This window comes from Staurois parvus, unplaced genomic scaffold, assembly GCF_062004578.1.
Source record: "Staurois parvus isolate SC_StPar_1 unplaced genomic scaffold, SC_StPar_1.0 ptg000299l, whole genome shotgun sequence".
In the NCBI taxonomy this organism is placed as follows: domain Eukaryota; kingdom Metazoa; phylum Chordata; class Amphibia; order Anura; family Ranidae; genus Staurois; species Staurois parvus.
In genome coordinates, this window is record NW_028318095.1 from 10492667 (window position 1) to 10513562 (window position 20896).

Sequence of the window (20896 nt, forward strand, 5' to 3'; positions counted from 1 at the left end):
TTTTATTTTAAACACCAATGTACCAGCACAATTCTTAATTCTAAATGGAAAACCTTAGTTAGGGGAGAATAGGAATGTATGCTGTATGTAGACAAACAAAGTCTACCCATCTTAATCAGTTATTCCTGTTCCATTTGTGTAAGCCTTTGATGAACTCTATAGATCTAAATGAAAAGTGTTTTCAGTAATTAGCAGATGAGGAGAACCTAAGCGATCAAGGTTATGTCAAGGTATAATTCTACAGTCTCTATACGAAAAAAAATTTGATTTTTTTTACAGAATAGATCGGTAACATGTAAGTATTAAGTAAGAAAAAAAAACTCACTGCCTGTTTAACAATGCTGCTTGGTGATTACTGCCCTATGTTTCAGTGGGGTGATTTAAGATCTAAAGGCTGTTTACTTAGCAAAGTAAATGTTCAGTTAAGCTTAGTAAATAGAATGAAAGAGGATGCCCCAGTGAGGCTGCTGATGATGTGTATGGCGGCAGCTGTGTGCCAAGTGCTGGAACACTCTTCACTTTCTAGCACCCAATGCTGAAAGAAGTCGAAATTGTCAGATGGAGTTCTCTCTACTCAACAGTTGAACTATAGTCCCGGCTCAACTGGTAGAGAGAGCTTGGCATGGAATATGGGTTTAAGTCACTAAACACCAATGTTGTGGGGTTGGGGGGGTTACTTTCACAGCCAGTCATTGACCACCAATGTTAGCTGGGTTATATATACAGTCTGTCAATGACCACCAGTGCTGAGGGGTTAACGTTGCTACCAATAGCTAATAGAGGGGGATGGTTATTCAGTTGATCGCAACTTTTCAAACAAGGCAGTTAAGGGAGATTGACAACATTCATGTTTAAATGTGGCCTAAGACATAAGGCTCCATTCACACCTGGGTGTAGCAGAAACATGGGGAGAGATGAGCGTTTCTGCTTGCGCTTCTGCAAATTCATGAAAACAAGGTAAATGGCTCAATGTGCTTCTGGGGCCAATAACTGCTACATGGGTAGCATTTACACATTTTGCCATGTGTTTTCCTCACAAAAAAAACACGCAAAAATTCACTACAGAAAATGCGCTTGGCTCAGTGCCAAGATTTGGTATATGAGATTCTTTAGCACAATTTGGGAGTGGAGGGAGGCCCATTCAAATGAATAGTGCTGCTCCAAAAATGTGCTGAAAACAGCACAGAAAAACATGCCAAAAACACGGAACTCAAGTGTGAATATGCCTGAAAGGCCACCTGGTGGTGGATTTTTCTTGATAGTTTTGCCAACCAGAGTAGCAATATTTTAGAGAAGTATTTTTGCTGCTTCAGAAAATTATCCCATTATCACAGTCAAAGCCTAAACTTAACTGCATTAATGTAAGACTATGTTGTTAAAATGTAGCTGATTTACCTGTCGTATCATTTACAATGTGGTTTGAAGCCAGGTTTGATGGTCTGAACATCTAACCTAAGCATATGTGAATGGGGACACCCATTACAATAAATGAAAAGATAATTCTCAGGCAGCACAGTGGCTAAATGGTTAGCACTTTCACCTGGCAGTACTAGGGTCTTCGGTTCAAATTCCAATCACAGCACCACCTGCCTGGAGCTTGCATGTTCGCCCTCTGCCTGCATAGGTTTCCTCTAGATACTCCAGTTACTTCCCACACTCCAAAGACATGCTGGTAGGTTAATTGGCTCCTGTCTAAAAAATGGCACTAGTATGTGTATGTATGAATGTGAGTAAGGGATCTTAGATTGTACACTCCTTGAGGGTTAGGGACTGATGTGAGAGTACTATGTGTGTGTGTGTGTGTGTGTGTGCGTGTGTGTGAAGCGCTGCATAAATTGACAGCACTACATAAGTACCTGTAATAAATAAATAAATTCTTACATTCTGGTATACTGTATAACCAAAATGCACTTAGAGTGGCCAAAGGAAACACAGCAATTCAGTCTCCTTACTGTATTTATATCATAATAATGCAGCATACAAAAAAGCTAATAGAACCAATGCTACTGGTACATGAAAACAGGACAGATTGGCTTGGTGTCATGTTTGTTTTGATGAAGACGGACAGGAGGAGAGATGGGCAGGCAGCTACTGTTGGTTTAAGAACAATTGAAACAGGATGTCTAACCTTTCTGATCATCTGTTCCTAAATATAGAGGCACAGGAACAGTAGGGTTTCCATTAGACATGAGATTGCTTCTCAGTCTAGCCAAAAATGGTCTTTTAATGTCTATGGGTACTATTAGGCAGGACTTTTTGTTTTAAAATTTTACAAAGGCTGACAGGTTTAACTTTAAGTTTAGTATAGTGACATCACTTCAGAGAACAAAGTGTGCCTTTTGTATTTTAATATTGCCAACTGTGGCATCCTGCAGACCTTCAGCTGTCAAAGAACTTAAAAACTCAGCAGGTTGCCCAAGTTGGCTTTAAACATACTACAATCCTTGAACCCCCAGCCAGCGCTCAGCAGTGACATGACAAAGGCAGTGATATTTAGTGACAAATGACCCTACTATAATTATTAGTTGCAGGAGTAGTAGAAGCATTAGTGGCATTACTAGTAGTGAAAGTAGCATTGCTGTTATCATTTTGCTTTTACCATATTTTTAACAATCACAGTATAGTGTAAAGGAAATGTAAACAATAATAACAAACTTCTATTATTTGGCCCCTTTTGGTCTGTTAAATACATAATTAAATGTGTTTTTGTTATATCTGCGTGCATTCTTAAAAGTTACATTAAAGACTTCAGAACCCTGCACCTTTATGCTATGGAAAAGAGGAGACAATAAGGTTTCTGTAGTCCTTCCGATTTACTCATACAGTAACGTGAGTGGGCATTGTCACTGTAGGGCAGAGTGAATGTTACTGGTAGTATCACCAGGTGAAATTAAACAAAAAAAAATCTAAAAAAGAAAACTAAGGTGGTATTAAAGGCAACTAAAAAAAAAAAACTTGTCATACTTACCTGCTCTGTGCAGTGATTTTGCACAGAGCAACCCCAATCCTCCTCTTTGCGAAACCCCTGCTGAGTGCCCCCAGAGCAAGCAACTTACATTGGAGGCACCCAAGCAGGCACACTCCCGAGCTGATGCTTTGCATGTCCATTCACACACAGAGCCATGGCTTGGCCCAACCCCCTCTCTCTCATCATTGGCTCAGTGGCTGTGATTGACAGCAGTGAGAGCCAATGGCCTCTTCTGCTGTCTCAGCCAATGAGGAGTGAGAGCCCTTGAAGAGCCTAGGCTCTTGTGCACATCGCTGGATCGCGATGGGGTTCAGGTGAGTATTGGGGGGGCTGCTGCACACAGGTTTTTACCTTCATGTATAGAATGCATAATGCTAAAAAATAACCTTAAGCCTTTAGAACCACTTAATTCAGTCACCACATTTAACCTCCTTAAGACCACCCACAGTACATTTACTGTGGGCGGGTGTCACAAGCAGGCTCAGCAATATATAAATATGTTGCTTCGCACACAGGGTTGCTCTTGTAACCACTGGATCCTGGCTCCTGTAACCACTGGTTCCCGGTACCCAGCTGCTTTGAGCCACGTGATAGTTATGTGATCACATGATCACAATGTGTACACAACTGTTATGAATAAATTTCATTCATAACAGCTGTGCTTTCTTTAGAGGTGCTGTGATTTGTCCACAGCTATCACATGGTACCTTGGCCAATGACAGCACCTTGTACCATGTGATTAGCTGTAGCTGTGATTACAGCATGTCAAAAGAAATCAAGCTGTCTTGACTGGAAACCCATTCATGACTGTTCAAATGATTGCAGTTACAGTGTTCATCTCTGCAACAGCAATCACAGTGTGAAAAAAAATCCCTGATTATCCCCTCACCCAGTATGGTGACACTTAATTAAACTGATAAAAGTATGTAAAAAAAGAAAGAAATGTTACAAAAGAAAAAAAGTTTAAAAAATGTAATAAACATTTATTTATTTATTTTACATACTGTCACCAGTTAGTATCTCTGATTCCCGCCACACCAGTCATACGATGATACTGTACTGCACAGGTGACATTAGGTTAAAAAAAAAAGATTTTTAAAAATGTTTTTTTTTTTTTTATTTCTTTATTTAAAAAAAAACTGTGACAAAAAAACTTCAAAAAACTTGGTGTGTCTCTTACTAAATACCTCAGACTGTCTCAAAAAGAGATCATTTGGGGTATTTGTACTGTCCTGGCATTTTAAAAGCCTCAAAAAATTAGATAGGCCATCAATACATCAGAACTGACCACTTTTCAAATATATACTGTATATACCGTTGTTTAAAGACGCTATACCTTTATCACAAACCAATTATTATACACTTATTGGGATTTTTTTTCACCAAAGACATGTAGCAGAATACATTGTAGCTTAGCCTTGTATGAAATAAATGGTATACATTTAATTTGGGTGTCAGTGTTGCATGACCAGTTGCCAGTTAATGTAGCACAGCGCTGAATAGCAAAAAAAAATGCTCTGGTCATGAAGGGGGCAAAACCGTCCAGAGATCAAGTGGTTAAGCACTGGTAAGCTGCAATATATTATATTTTTATTTTTGAGTTTAAACATGCTTTAATAGTAACAGTTACGGTACACACTTGTCGTAGTAACCCTAATGATTAGAGTATAAAGTCTATGTGCTGAAACATTTACATGTTTTGGATGGTATTTCAGAGTAATATCACTGAACTAAAATATTTTCTAAAACTGCATACAGTAAACACATACAAGTCTTTTCTTTCTTTCTTTCTTTCTTTCTTTCTTTCTTTCTTTCCTAAAATACAGGTTAGTTATTGCACTGTTTCTATTTAGCTTGTTGAAAGGTAAGACGAAACTGGATTTGGCTTCTTAATTTAATGAATAAATCCGTTAGAGATTAAATCACTTTCTTGCTGTCAAAGTTCTACAAATGCTGTAGTAGAGAACAAAACAAACGAGTTTACCGAGGCTGTGATGGGATCAGTTTTTGTGTAATTATGGAACATACTGGTGCTATTCTAAGATGAAAAGGCTCATTTGCTCAATTAAACTGCCAGTGAGGGTCACTGCAGAGCTGTAAGCAACACAAAGATCTGTCTACATCGAGCAAAGATGGATAAAAAGCAAGCAGATGAACATACAAAGCTGGAGTTCTGTAAAAGAATATCACATTTCTGGAAATTGGATCAAATAGGTTGACCAAAACGCTAACAAGGACGTCTTTTCTGATATGTTAATTCCTTTCTGTAAGATGCTATTTTAATTCCCTTCTCCTTTAGTAAAAATGAAAGTGAATTTAAAATTCATTATGCCTGTGGTGTTCTGCTATGGTTCAAAAGGAAAAAAAGTAAAATCATTTGGTGAAATGCAAATGTTGTATCATACTAAAGACAGAAAATCCATATGATTAGCCTATAATTTAAGTTTTATATTATACATTGCAACCAGTGCCAATTTGTGGTTGTGAAACATTTTAGAAGGAAAACAAATATAACAGGCAAGCTTCTACAACTCACTAGTACCATTCTTGTATCTTGGAAAGGCAACAGAGGCTAGAAGGCAACTTTTTGGCAAGAATTTTGCTCCCTTTGCTGTGCAAACATGGTGGTGTGGACAATCCCATAGAAAACAAGGCCTCCAATTTTCAATACAGTTTTAAACTGTAGAAAAGGCATCAAACCCAAAGGCAGGGACATCACTTTTCTGCTCTGGGAACCCAAAACAGTATGTTCATGTGTGGAACTTTCAGTGTCTAAAGCCCATGAATGTATATGCAGCCCTTCATAGATATATGCTAGGTTTAAATAGATAGATTCAGTTGTATTTTGATAAGTGAATTCACTTGTCACACTGTAGACCAGAGGTATTGAATGGAAATTGAGGGAGGTCCAGTCACTAAAATCTTCTTCTGGCTGAGGTCTGAAAATAAACGTCCCCATTAGTGTTGCTCCTTACATCAGGTTTCCCCTCCAGAGTAATTTATTACACTGGGTGCCACCATCAGACTTCCCTCATAAAACAGTTGCCACCATCTGAGTACCCCCTATATCAGGTGTTCCCATCAGAGCGCCCCCTTAAGTAATGTGTTACCATCAGAGTGCCCCATACATCAGGCATTTCCATCAGAGAGCCCCCTTACATCAGGCATTCCCATCAGAGTGCCCCCTTACATCAGGCATTCCCATCAGAGTTTCCCCTAACATCAAGATCCTGCATCAGAAGTCTCCTTACATTTGGTGTCTTCCATCAGTGTGCCCCCTTACATCAGTTGTCCCCATTAGAGTGCCCCAATATATAAGGTTCCCTCATTACGGTGACACCTTACATAGGGTGTGCCATAAGCGTGCCCCATTACATTAGGTGTCGCCATCAGAGTGCAACTTCACATCATGTATCCACATCACATTAGGTGTGCCCATCAGAGTGCCCCTTTACAGCAGTTGTCTCCATCAGAGTGCCCCTTTACATCAGATATCCCTCATCCCTCATCACATTGCCACCTTATATCAGGTATATCCGGCAGAGTGTCCCCTTACACTTAAAGTATCCCTTTGCATTATGTTTCCCCATCAGAGTGCCCCTTTATATCACACTCCCCATCAGAGCACCTTTACATCATATTCCCCATCAGAGTACCTCTTTCCATCATATTTGCCTATCTGTGTGCCCCTTTCCACAGTATTTGCCCATATATGCCCCCTTAACATAACATGTGCCATCAGAGTGCCCCCTTAACATAAAAGATGCCCGTCAGAGTGACCCTTTACATAACATGTGCCCATCAGAGTGCCCCTTAACTTAAAATAAGCGGCATTCTGATGGGCACATTTTATGTTAAGGGGCACTCTGATGGGCAAATTTAATGTTAAAGAGTAATGCTGATGGGCACATTTAATGTTATGGGGCACTCGGATGGGCAAAATTTACGTTGCACCCATCAGAGTGCCCCATAACATTAAATGTGCCCATCAGCATTACTATTTAACATTAAATGTGCCCATCAGAGTGCCCCTTAATATAAATGTGCCCATCAAGGTCCCCCAGAAAGAACACACCATACCTTGAGGGCAGACAGGAGCGGGAGGCTAGAGCTTGCTGGGATCCTTGCTAAAGGGGGCAGGGTGCATGCTTGTGGACAGGCAGGCAGTGGGAGACGAGAGAGACAGTGAGCCGCAAGGGGCAGGGCACATACGTGATGTCATCTGTTGCCAGGACGAACACCCTGGTGAGCAACGGATATGTCATTCTAGTCTGGCAGGCTGGTGGTCCGGACAGGAGTGCTGCTTGGATGTTCTCGAACCGCGGTCCACCATTTAGTGACCGCTGCTGTAGACAATGTGGTTGTAATTTTTGTTAGGTAAAAGCATAACCTGCATACCGTAATCAGCGTTGTTGTGTTCTGTCAGTTAGGTCTGGTCAATATGTTCAGCTGCTGCCAGGCTGATAGCTCCCTCTACATCCAGAACGTTTGAGAAGTTTCTGGATGATAGGTGTGGAGTTATGTACATGGCAGCATGATCATTGATACAGTTCCAGCCTATCCCAGAGAGAGGGGCTCCAAGGTATGCTGGGTAACTGTATGTATTCAGTGAGCACACTGAGTTCTGGGTCTTTCCTGTATAGGATTGTTGCAGCCTAGGAGAGTACAACTTGCCCTCCCAGGCAACTATTGCTGTGCAGACCTAAGGACCTGAATGCTGAGACCCAGGTTCTACTAAGGCCGACTGATGGGCCTTCTACTAAAGATCTGGTCTGGTATCAGAAGGGAAGGCATCCAGCTGCTCTTGGGCCTTGTGAGTACAGACATCCCTAACTAATCTTAGAGACTGTGACTATGCTACTTAACTCCTTCTGGTGCTTGGGAGTCAGCTGCTGGTCTATTATTGTTATTATTACATCGGGTTTATATAGCACCAAAGCGTTTGCTCAGCGCTGTACAAAGAGGAGGGGACAATACATGAAACAGTACAGCAACAACAAACAGCACACGAGGGGTTATAGGGCCCTACTCTTTTGAGCTTACAATCTAGGAGGGAGGGGGTAGTAGTACAGGAGGAAGTGGCTGTGGGGGATGGAGTGGTAGGAGGAATGAAGGAGAACGGCTGTTAGGTGAGGGTGGGCTTCCCTGAAGAGGTGGGTTTTCAGGGAGCGCCTGAAGGAGAGGAGGGAAGGTGACAGTCTGATGGATTGGGGTAGTGAGTTCCAGAGGATTGGGGAGGACCTGGAAAAGTCCTGCAGTCGTGCGTGGGAGGAGGAGACCAGGGAGCAAGATAGAAGGAGGTCCTGTGAGGAGCGAAGGGTATGGGTAGGGTGGTACTTGGGAATCAGGTTGGTGAGGTAGTTAGGGGCAGTGTTGTGAATGGCTTTGCAGGTCAGAGTTAGTAGTTTGAATTTGATGTGTTGGGCAATTGGGAGCCAGTGGAGGGATAGGCAGAGGGGGGTGGCAGAGGTGGAGCGGTTGGTGAGGTGGATGAGTCTAGCCGATGAGTTCAGGATGGTCTGAAGCGGGGAGAGCCTCCACTGGTGTAGGCCGGTGAGAAGGGAGTTGCAGTAGTCAAGGCGTGAGATAATCAGGGAGTGTACGAGTAGTTTAGTGGTGTCTGGGGTAAGGAAGGTACGTATCTTGGCAATGTTGTGGAGGTGGAGCCTTCATGTGTTTGTAAGTGATTTGACATGAGGTTGGAAGGAAAGGTTTGAGTTCAGAATGACGCCAAGGACTTTGGCTTGCGGGGCGGGATTGATGGTGGTGTTGTTGGTAGTGATGGATTGGATGGGGGGGGGCGTGGGCAGGGGGAAAGATGAGGAGCTCGGTTTTGGAGAGGTTAAGCTTGAGGAAATGGAGCGACATCCAGTCTGAGATGTTGTTTTGGAGGTGAGTGATGCGGGCGGAGAATGTGGGAGTGAGGTGAGGGGTGGAGAGGTAAATTTGAGTGTCATCAGCGTAGAGGTGATAGTTGAAGCCGTGGGAGTGTATGAGTTTGCCAAGGGAGGAGGTATAGATGGAGAAGAGAAGGGGTCCAAGGACAAAGCCTTGGGGGACCCCAACACAGAGGGGGAGGGAAGGGGAGGTGGCACCGTTGTAGGAAACTAGCTAAAGGGAACACCTGCTGGTGTTCAGGAGACCATTGTCCATTTTCTCTCCTACTTCAAAAAACTCTGCTCAAGCTTGCTACTACTATTACTACTGCTGCTTTAAAGCTGAAGTCTTCTGTTTACTTCAAGCATGGACTTCATCATAGCTTATCCGAAAGAATATTTAAAGTTCTCAACTGTATATAGTTCCTGTATCTGAAGTGTCCCACCTAATTCCCCATCTCTGTCCAAGTTCTCTAAGAATAAAAGCAACAAAAAAAAACGTGTGAGTGAGCCTAGGTGCCTGGCTGCAGTGCAAAGCTTTTGGGGAAGACCTGGACAGTATTCCTGGGGCAGGAGTGCATATATATAAGTGCTGAGGAACCCCACCTAACCCTAACAATTTATTATCAGCTTAAAGTGATTCTAAAGGCTTATTTAAAAAATAAATAAATAACAAACATGTCTATACTTACCTGCTCTGTGCTGTGGTTTTGCACAAAGAAGCCTGGAACCTCCTCTTCTTGGGTCCCCCTCCTTCCTGTTGGGTGCCCCCACAGCAAGAAGCTTGCTATGGGGGCACCTGCTGCTCCGTGTATCCAATCACACATGGGGCTGCAGCTTGGCCCCACCCCCTCTCTCTTCCCATTGGCTCACTGGCTGTGAGTCACAGCACTGGGAGCCAATGGCTCTTGCTTCTGTCTCAGACAATGAGGAAAGGGAGTCTCGGGATAGCTGAGACTCCAGTGCACATCATTGGATCAAGAGGGGACTTAGGTGAGTATTAGGGGGGCTGGCGAGGATGCTGCACAGAGAAGGTTTTTTACCTTCATGTATAGAATGCATGTAGGTAAAAAAAACCTTGAGCCTTTAGAACCACTTTAACTGTTAAAGTGGTCGGAAACCCTTACATATAGCCAATGAAGTGACTGGCTCAGGTGATACACAAAGATGAAACAAATCATCATGCATAAGTTGTGCCTGTGTGCCTACAGCCATCTGCCCCCTACATCTATTCAAAGTCATAATTTACACAGGATCTCTCAGTTCTGAAAATCAGGTGGTGGGGAGCTGAAGTTACATTCAGTGAGGAATGCTGTGAGAGCTGAGTGGGGGGAATGACACTCCCCTTCACACAGCACGCAGGAACAGAGCTGAGGCTGTCAATCACAGGCTGTGTGCTGGAGATCCCTCCCCTGTTACAGTTTTATCTCTTGGTGTCAGGGAAACCTGTCAGAAGTGACTCATGCATACAGCAGAGGAATGAGGCAGCAGAGAGAAATGACACTTAGTATTCTTAATTGAGACAATAACATACTATAGAGTAGTAGTACCCTTTGTTCATATTTTACATCTGAGGTTTACAACTCCATTAATCATATTGCCTCCAGACTTTAACATGTTTTTGGTAGTGAGGATAACACTATTAATTACAGTGGTAATAATTCCAGGGGTAGTTGATCCAAAGAATTTCTGATTGCCTCTGGGGGACCAGAAAGGAATCCCCCCCCCCCACTAGAGCAAATTGGAGCTTGCTTTATTGTGGTTTTTGCCTTCATCTGCATCTATTTTTGTGTTTGTATTTTTTTTTATTGGTTGAACTAGAATGACTAGTGTCTTTTTTTCAGCTTGACCCATGAGCCATATTTTCCTTTTCTTTACTTTATTTCTTCTTAGACATTTGTAACCAGAACTCTTGTTCCTATTGGATGATTAACCCTCAGCCCATTATCCTGTAAAGAAGAAAAAAAATTGGGTTTAGCCATCTATCTCTGTCTTAGTGACAATGAACTCTCTCCTAAACTTTCAAATGTTTTGATTTTGCATACAAAATTTGGGATTTCCCCTCACTTTCGGTTTTGGTGAAGTTGTCACCAGGACAAATACAGGGGTGAATCCCCAGAGAGGACAACCTTTATTCACTCTATCAAAACATAAAAAATTGTCTTGCTGTTAAATACACTTTTACTGTCTAAACTTAACCCCAAATCTACCCCCTTGAAAAATAAAAAGGACCAGTGTATTTTCAATGTAGGACCCAAATGCCCATTTCCTTCCCATAAGTGCATATTTACCTTGTCTTACATAGTTACATAGTTAGTCTGGCTGATAAAAGACAAAAGTCCATCCAGTTCGACAAAATAAAAAGTTATAATCCTTTACCTACATCCAGAGGAAGGCAAAAACCCCAGCAAAGCATGATCTAATTTGCTCCTGCAGGGGAAAAGAAATCCTTCCTGATCCCCCGAGAGGCAATTGGATATTCCCAGGATCAACTTTGCCTATAAAAGTTAGTATCCAGTTATATTTTGTGTATCTAAGAAAGAATCCAAGCCTTTTTTAAAGAAATCCACTGAGCTGGCAAGAACCAACTCTTGAGGGAGTCTATTCTACATTTTCACAGCTCTTACTGTGAAGAAACCTTTCCGTATTTTGAGATTAAATCTCTTTTTATTAGGTGTTAATTTCACTGCTGGTCCATAACCCATGCTGGCATTACCACTGCCATAATAGCTACAATAGAGGCAAAGCTGTAATGTAAACAAACACCCAGCAGCTAAAGCAGCCTGGAGTTTGTTTTCAATTTTTCCTCCTAAGAGCTGACTTTCTTGTATAAGTGATAAGTGATTCACTTTTACATGTTAGGCGCCACCCCCCAAACATACCATATTTCCTGAGTTCCCCTTTCCCCCCCTGGGTGCCTGGAACCTCCATGACGAGTGTCAAGGTGAAGAGATCAGCAAACGGATTTTCGCTGGGTAGTATGATCCTAAAAGCACTCATCTCTGAAAGAAGCCAATCATGTAGAATATGTGATCAATTAGCTGCAGCAGAGTGCAATGGTGACACTCTAATAAACCCAAAATGTCACCTGAAAGAGAACCTACGCATGTAGTATCCTGTCATATAGGAGGTTATCTGTCCCGGTGTGATAGCAATCAAGTTAATTTAAAAAAAGAATAAAGTTTTAAAAAAATAAAGATTATTAAAAGTCATAAAAAACACAACTTTAAAAGCCCCCAAACCTATATACATGCACACAGGAGCACACATTAGAACATTGCGTACAAAAACTACAATTGCTTCACACATGCTGGGTATCACTTTGCATGCTGGAGTGAGAGTGAGAGCAACAATTCTAGGGCTATAACATATGGTTGACTCTATTTTGATAACCCGTAAAGATTTCTAAATGCCACCTATAGAAAATATTGGGCACCATAATTTTTCACCATTTCATGGGGTTGACATGTTTGGTATCTATTTACTCGGCACAACCTCACAATATATATTTAACCAAAATGTTGATATTATACAGTGTGCAGTATATGTGCACTAAAGTAGTTTAGTTACTAAAAATATATATTTGATAAACAGCAATGTGTAAGATTAAAAAAAAAATTGCAACTGACACTTTATTTTTCTACAGAGCCTCTGCTTTTAGAATATAAATAATGTTTTGGGTGTTTCAGGTAATTCTTACATACAGTAAAGTGGAGCTTCAGCCAATAAAACATTCTTTCTACTGGCTCCTTCCTCTTCCTCTCCCACAACTGGATGAAATTTCCAAATTTGTAAAAATGTATATGCACATGCGTCAGACACTCAAAGATGGGAGAAGAGGGAAGGTGAAACAATTTAATGAAACAAAAGTTCCACCTTAAAGTGGAGCTCCAATCAAAATTTAAAAAAACAGACACTCATTTGTCCTATGATCCAGCGGTGTGTTCACCCTAGCCGGGTTCGCCGGCCTTTCTTCCCGGCGCCGGCATCCTAAGTGTGAGAAACTTGCGGCTTCACAGCCGAGTGCCCACTGCACTTGTGTGAGTATCACAGCACCTTGTGAATGGTCTCATAGTCTTCTGGGACCTGTCACGTGTCCCAGAAGAATACGGAGGGGGAGGACAACTACCGATTCTGATTCTTAGGCGATTAAAGCGGAAGTGGAGATGGGTACCTGTCAAAATCGGGTACCTTCTCCACCCCACTCCCCAAAGATGCCAATCCTTAACCCTTTTGGGTGAAGCTCCACTTTAACGTGTGTAATTTAACACGCATGCAAAAAAATTTAAAAAATGTCTCCAGCAGCAAAAGAGTTAAGTAGCCACAAGTAGTAGAGTTAAGTAGAACAAGAGACATTTCCGGAATTTCTGGGTATAAGGGATCACTCACATAACAGTGTTGGTGCTTGATGATTGGTATCATGATCAATTGCCAATTGAGGGCATGGAAGTGTCTTTAGCCCTGTGTAAACTCCATGTTGCAAATAGTAGCTTAATAGGGGGCTTCATCTCATTACTCCTGGCATCAAACGTGAAGTTTGACATGTTTTACTGAACTATATTTGATGGAAAATACCCCCAAAAAGGGCAATAATTGAATAGAAATAACAGCTCCAAAAATATAATCTGCCACAGTGAATTCTTCATATTTTTTACTTTTGACATACAGTATTTTCTGTGCATTGTTTTATATACTCCGTTATAGATTATATTCTTATTTTTTTCTAATTTTATACAGTGAAGAACAGACGTATTTGAACACCCTGCAATTTTGCAAGTTTTCCCACTTAGAAATCATAGAGGGGTTGTGAAATTCACATTGTAGGTGCATTCCCACTCTGAGAGACAGAATTTAAAAAAAAATTCAGGAAATCACATTGTATGATTTTTAAAGAATTTATTTGTCTTGCACTGCTGAACATAAGTATTTGAACACCTGAGAAAATCAGTGTTAATATTTGGTACAGAAGTCTTTGTTTGCAATTACAGAGGTCAAACATTTCCTGTAGTTCTTGACCAGGTTTGCACACACTGCAACAGGGATTTTGGCCCACTCCTCCACACAGATCTCCTCTAGATCTGTCAGGTTTCGGGGCTGTCGCTGAGCAACACGGAGTTTCAGCTCCCTCCAAAGATGTTCTATTGGATTTAGGTCTGGAGACTGACTAGGCCACTCCAGAACCTTGATATGCTTCTTACAGAGCCACTCCTTGGTTATCCTGGCTGTGTGCTTCGGGTTGTTGTCATGTTGGAAGACCCAGCCACAACCCATCTTCAATGCTCTGACTGAGGGAAGGAGGTTGTTGCTCAAAATCTCAGAATAAATGGCCCCATTCATCCTCTCCTTAATACAGTGCAGTCGTCCTGTTCCCTTCACAGAAAAGCACCCCCAAAGCATGATGTTACCACCCCCATGCTTCACAGTAGGGATGGTGTTCTTGGGATGCAACTCATCCTTCTTTTTCCTCCAAACACGACGAGTGAAGTTTAGACCAAAAAGTTCTACTTTGGTCTCATCTGACCGCATGACTTTCCCCCATGCCTCCTCTGGATCATTCAGATGGTCATTGGCAAACTTCAGACGGGCGTGGACATGTGATGACTTGAGCAGGGGAACCTTCCATGCAATGCATGATTTGAAACCATGACGGCGTAGTTGTCAGGAATGGACTCACCATTAGTGGTGGGACTCATCTGCCGTGTGGGCTGCAGTACCAGGGCTGGCCAGCGGGTGCTCTCAGCAACCAGAAGCTCACTCCTGCAGTCAGCCATCACCTGAGGCTGATTGCAGGAGGTGTATTTAAGGAATGGCCAGACCTGCAGTCAGTGCCTTGGTGTATGTTTCCCATGAGTCCCTGAACCTGCATCCTGTCTGCTTCCTGCCTGATCCTGATCCTGCTTTGATCCTGACTCTGAACGAACTCCGCCTGTCCTGACCTCGGCTATTCCTGACCACTCTTTCGCTCGCTCCTGGTACCCTGTTTGCCCGTTTGCTACCGACCCGGCCTGCCCGACTACGTTTGATTTGTATATATGGTTATCTGTTGGAGTTTGGGTTGTTTGCACTGTGTTATGTTTACCTTGCACTGCGTTTGTGTTGTTTAGTCTTAATAAATTGTCTTATTTACACTATACCTGAAGCCTGCATTTCCCTGTGTCAGTCCACACACCTCTGGTCATACCCGGAGCCCTGACAGTAGTGTTCTACCGACAGTGACCTTTGAAACTGTGGTCCCAGCTCTCTTCATGTCATTGACCAGCTCCTCCCTTGTAGTTCTGGGCTGATTCCTCACCTTTCTTATCATCAATGATACCCTACGAGGTGAGATCTTGCATGGAGCCCCAGTCCGAGGGAGACTGACAGTTGTCTGTAGCCTCTTCCATTTTCTAACAATTGCTCCAACAGTTGATCTATTTTCACCAAGCTGCTTGGCAATTGCCCCGTAGCCCTTTCCAGCCTTGTGGAGGTCCACAATTTTGTCTCTGTTGTCTTTTGACAGCTCTTTGGTCTTGCTCATGGTAGTAGATGGCGTCTGACTGACTGTGGGGTGGACAGGTGTCTTTAAAGAGCTCAGACAGGTGCTACTAAGTTAGTTAATGAGTGGAGTAGAGGTGGACTTGCAGGGTGTTCAAATACTTTTGTTCCTCACTGTATTATTCTACATATTGGTATGTGCAGCTCACAGCAGTCTTCAGAGGAACATCAACAACAAAGAAAAATCAGATACAGAATTGTATGAAGGATAAAGTCTGCATGAATATTTTTTAATTAGTTATATGTCTAAATTATATATATGAGCACATGGGACATGTAGAGAATTTTAGTTTTTACTTTTTGAAGTAGAAGATGAAGTTTTATGTTAAAACTCCATGAGTTTTTTGGCACCAGGGGTCTGCTGACTATGGTATAGAGTTTTATAGGTGAACTTGGAGGCTTGTGTTTTAATGCATGTATCTAATTAGAGCTATTGTCTTGGAGAACCAGCTCAGTCCGGGATGTGCTGAAACATTTCTGAAAGTGACTAGTGACTAAAAAATATACTGAGGCTCAATTCAGTCAATTAGTCTCTTTGCAGAAATATGTGCAGGCAATTTGTGTGATATAACTTTACTGGTGCAACAATATATTTCATTTTTATGCAATATTCTTTAATTAACTGAGTTACACGATGTGTGATTTTTATTACCTGACATACATTTAATCAGGACTCGAGTGATGTGCTAACAGAGTGCCAAGAGTGGAAGAGAGTGTCTGGCCAGATTACATTTAACATTTATGAAATTTTGTCCAGGTCTGTAAGGTGTTTAACATTTATTATTTTCTGTTCTATGTGTTCAGCATTACTAATTTCTAAAAGGATTGCTAAAGACTTACGCTCCAGTAATATCTGCTTAAAGATGAACTCCAGGCAGATAAAAAAACACAAATGAAAGACACTGTGCATTCACAGATCAATAAATGAACTATTTAAATGCAAGAAGTGTAAGTCCCTGAATTTGAATTGGTATCGGCCTCTCGCAATCCCTGTACAGTAGAGCTCAGACTGGGAGAGGGAGAAGCAGGGCAATTAGCCAATCAGCTGTACTGCAGTGTTCATGTGAGAAGGGAGAGACAAGGAAGATGGGTTCATTAGTCTGCTGCTTCTCCTTTCACTGTCTAGTCATAGGCTGGGGGAGGGACAAGACTTTTAAATGATGCTTAAAGTTAACTAAAGGCAAAACTTTTTTTTCTTTAGATTTGAACACCTATTAGGTGTGTATTGCTGTCTGTGCCCCCATTGAGGTGATTTGCCCTCACTCTTTGTCTTGTGTACCATTATCATTGAAAGTGAAAGAAAATTCCAAATTTTTGTCCCCAGAAAAGTAATGAAGGAAAGTGTTCCAACGGGGACACTCGTTCTGTTCTGTGACCTTTGGGGGCCCAAAGGATACCCTTAATTAGTGGGGGTTTCCTCTCACTTTTTGTTTGGCTATGGGACAGGAAATGAAGGTAAATCTCCCCAATGGGGCACAGATGGCAAAAAGATCCAGCAGGGGTTATACCTTCCCTATCCAAAATGGAAAAAAAAGTTTTGCCTAAAGTTTTTCCTTAACTGCAGCAGAGAAAAAAAATCAGATCTCCTGCCTTGAAAAACAGTGTTGTGCTGTGTGGCAGAGCTGGAAGGACAGAAATACAAATCTGTTAATCAGCAAGACAGTTTCTTTCTATGTATTTCAATTTTTATCTTTAGCAACAATAATAAAGCTGAACTCCGGGCATGTACACTTTCATTTACATATATCCCTCAATAACCACAAAGGATGTAAAATAAAAAAGGGGACATCCCCAGATCATTTTGTATGATTTTATGAATTGTAATTTTTCTGTGGCTTAATTAAAATTGTAAATTTTAGGTTTTTTGTTGTGACTATCATTAATGGCACCTTAAAAATCCCGTCTCCTCCCCTTAATCTGGGGAGGTCCCCCTTTTTTTTTGTTTTCAACATATTCCATGGGATGTGGTGCCGTTGAGCTCTTCACTGACCATTTTAAGGGCTCGTTCACACTTGACTTTATTTCTAACTCTTTCCAAATGCCCCCAATAGCATTCGACAGTATTTGCTGATCCCAGAGTTCAGCTTTAAGTTACATGGATGCTAATAAGTAAATTAACCATTTGATAGTAATCACTTCATGTTAAAGCCATGTGCTTTCACTAGTTTGATTTCAAACAAACAGTTAATCATTCAGTAGCAAGAGATTCAAATTGCTGAATAATTATGGAGGCTTCCAATGCTGACTTCTCCATCTGAAAAATACTAGCTTCCAGAGTGTCACACTGGTCTATGGCTTCAGTGATTTCTGAGTCACAGAGCTGGAACGGTATATGGATTCGGAGCTCTGACTTTATTTCTGTTCTGCATGCTCCTTCCAGGTCAGTTTATCATTAAGTTAGAGACAGCCAGGAAAGTAGCATAAGGAAGGCAGCAATCAGGACCTGTATTTTTCTCTGTAAGGGTTTCCTTAAAAAAAAATAAAAACAATGCAACATTCCTGTGAACTTGATTGGATGTTTAGAAGAAGTAACAGTCTACTGATTTATTTCTAGCAAATATTGTTCATGTAAAGCTTAGTAAAGATGATTAGGAAATTAAATATAACAGCTTAAAAAGTGATTTTTTTTTTAACCCAAGGAGGTGTGTGCAAAAACTAACTACTGTAAACACTTAAGTGTACAAAAAAACCACATGAAAAACACACACAAAAAAGTGTGCTTAACAGTGTCTCAAGTCCTCTCGAAGAAGTAGGACTCTACCCCGTCCCTAGGATTGTCACCTTATCCCTTTAAAACTGAACACATATTAAACAGGTTCTGGGGCTAATTTAATGCAGATAAGGCATTAAATGAGTTTAATTACCACCTTAATCATCCACAGAACCTGTGTAATTATTATGTGTTTGGGTTTAAAGGGATAAAGTGGCAACCCTACCTGACACCCCTAGGCGTGAGGCTCCTGAAAGGGGTAAGTCTCAAGATGGTCCACCTAGCAAAAAGGCTAGTTGCCCCCTCTATTGGTCAGCGGAAGCTAGGTGAGGGCTCTCCTGAAGAGTGACCACCCAGTTCAGGGGAGGAAGGAACCTGTTGACACACAACCCCCTATACTTTAGGGTAGGCCATAGGACCCACACCCCCATCCTAATGAAAAAAAGAAACAGACAAAAGTGCAAGGGACAAAACAGTGAGAAAAATAAAATAAATAAGTAGTGCTGGTGCAGGTGTGCTAGCTAGGTCTTGCAGCCTGGTAGCAAAAATTGCCCCGGAGTTAGCAAAAAGGCCTAGCCCATAGAGATGTAGTGCAGAAAATCTCAAAGTGACATGGCCATGTGCCTTTTTGGGTTTCAGTGGGTTTCTCAGGCTCAGGTGTCACTAAGAGCACCCCTAGGGCAACCAACTCCCATTGGGCACAGACAGGGTGGGTTCTCTGCCTTCCCAGCCCATGACCACACCAGGTAGACCCATTCAAGTGAGGAGGCACTTGGCCCCTCCAGTTTTCTCAGGGAATTTACTGTTCCAGCCAGACAAACCTCCAGAGCCCCCATCATAGTAGCAGAGATTCTATACAGCCAACCATTCATACCAGCACCTGGCATAGCACCCCTAATGGACAGCATAGCACCCCTACAGGACACTGATAAGAAGACATACTACACTTGATCTTAGCCAAAAGGCAGAAAAGCGATAGCTTGAAAAGTGATGTTGTAAATTGCCCAAAGTGGTAAAAAGACTTTTGTTTGATTTAAAAAAAATTGGAGGGGAGGGGGGCAGCAACACAACCCACTAATTACTTATAAAGAGAGCAAGAGAGGGAACAGCTGGATTGTATTTGTTGGCCAATCTATGTTTTTTCCCAAGATTGGTGTCAGGGGTGTCTAGTGTGGAATGATGGTTTGGCCCACGGGTCTGACCAACCATTATCTAATGTCAATGTGTGTATGCAACTACAAGGGTACAGCAAAAAACATTTTGGGGGATTTTGGATTTGGGCCCCCTTCTTCAGTGCTCCTAGTGATAAATCAGGATGTACTCTTATTTCAAGGTGCAAAGTCAGGAATAAAATTTCCTGTAGGACTCTTTTTTTGAGGAGCTTCTCATGGCACCAATGGGGGGTACCAGAACTTTGCTCAGGGCCTCTAGGAGTTGAACAGCCCAGGACCCTCATGAGATCCACCACCCATCAGAGACCCCAAAAAGAAAAGCTCTTGTTTTCTTTTCAAACAAATTTCATCCACTGCATAATTACAAAAATGTATGTAATGCCAATGAAGAGCTTTAACCTCTAAGGCTTTTCAGGATGATCTGTAATTGAAAGAATATCCTGTGGAGCAAAATCACAATTATTTAGATCAGGATGAGACCATGAAAAATTGCTTTTATTGGCAATGCTCATGTACATTGCTGACAACTCAGCAGTGGAAAGTTGCAGGTTGCATGGCTTTTGTTCAAAACTTTGCTACTTTGAGGGCCTGGACACTGCAGAGAATTAGTCAAGTTGACTGAACCTAGAGTTTTTTTTTTTTTTTTACATTTATCCAGGTGCTGATAGACTGTGATAATATATTTATTTGTGTCAATGTTGCAATACATACTCAGATATCCCCTCTAACTGTGAAAGGAGAGACATCTGTCAATGCTTCAACAATTCCCATGCAATATGCAACTCTGGGTGTTACTGATTCTCACATGAGTAGAGTTTGATCCTCCTCCTCTACAAATCTGAATCCTCTTTGTTGATAAATGTTTTAAATAATTGTAAGAGTTTAACATATTTCTACATAATCAGAATTATACAGCTGAACTGAATTTGTTCTCTCTTGAGAAGAGGTTATTAAAGTGCTACTAAACCCACAACAGTAAAATCAGTCTGTATATGCAATAGAGCATGCTTGTTATCCTTACTCTGGAACCTAAGGGATTAATCCTCTGCATTGTGTAAAAAGGCTATTTGATTCTGTCTTCACTGATCCTCCCCTTCTTCCACAGTCCCCAATCCACATGCTGACAGCACAGAGCCTTGGGACAAGCTGCACATGCTCAGTTTGGTGTGTTATGCTAGAGAGGTTTTTCTTTCCTTGGCAAAGTGCATGTGATCAGCACACGTCCAATAAGCGCTCTCCAGACAGAATGGTCAGGGGTCCTGTGGCCTCATGGGACAGTCAGAGGAGAATGAAAACTCCTCCCGCAAGCTTTAACCAGTGCTGTGCCGGACACTGATAGAAGTCACAAGACTGCTCTAACTGCTGATAAGAAAAGGTATTTAGCAGTTTATATTTACTAAAATAATTGCACTTCCATATTCTGTGTACTGTGAGAGACCAGATATAGTGAATTATTATTATTATTCAGTATTTATATAGCGCCAAAAAGTTTGCTCAGCGCTGTACAATATAGTGAGGGACAGTACATGAGACAATACAGTAAGAAAACAATACACGAGAGGTTCGAGGGCCCTGCTCTTTCGAGCTTACAATCTAGTGAATGCAGGGTCCTGGATTTAGTAACACTTTAAGGGGG

At 41.7% G+C, this 20896-nt stretch overlaps 1 protein-coding gene and 1 pseudogene across 2 annotated transcripts in view; one reads left to right on the top strand and one right to left on the bottom strand.

Annotated features, from left to right (window-relative positions):
• EPHA3 (EPH receptor A3) overlaps window positions 1-20896 on the top strand; it is a 544240-nt gene that overhangs the window by 10603 nt on the left and 512741 nt on the right. The gene's annotated exons all lie outside the window — the stretch shown is intronic.
• Window positions 18934-19065, bottom strand: LOC149457892 (U2 spliceosomal RNA; annotated as a pseudogene).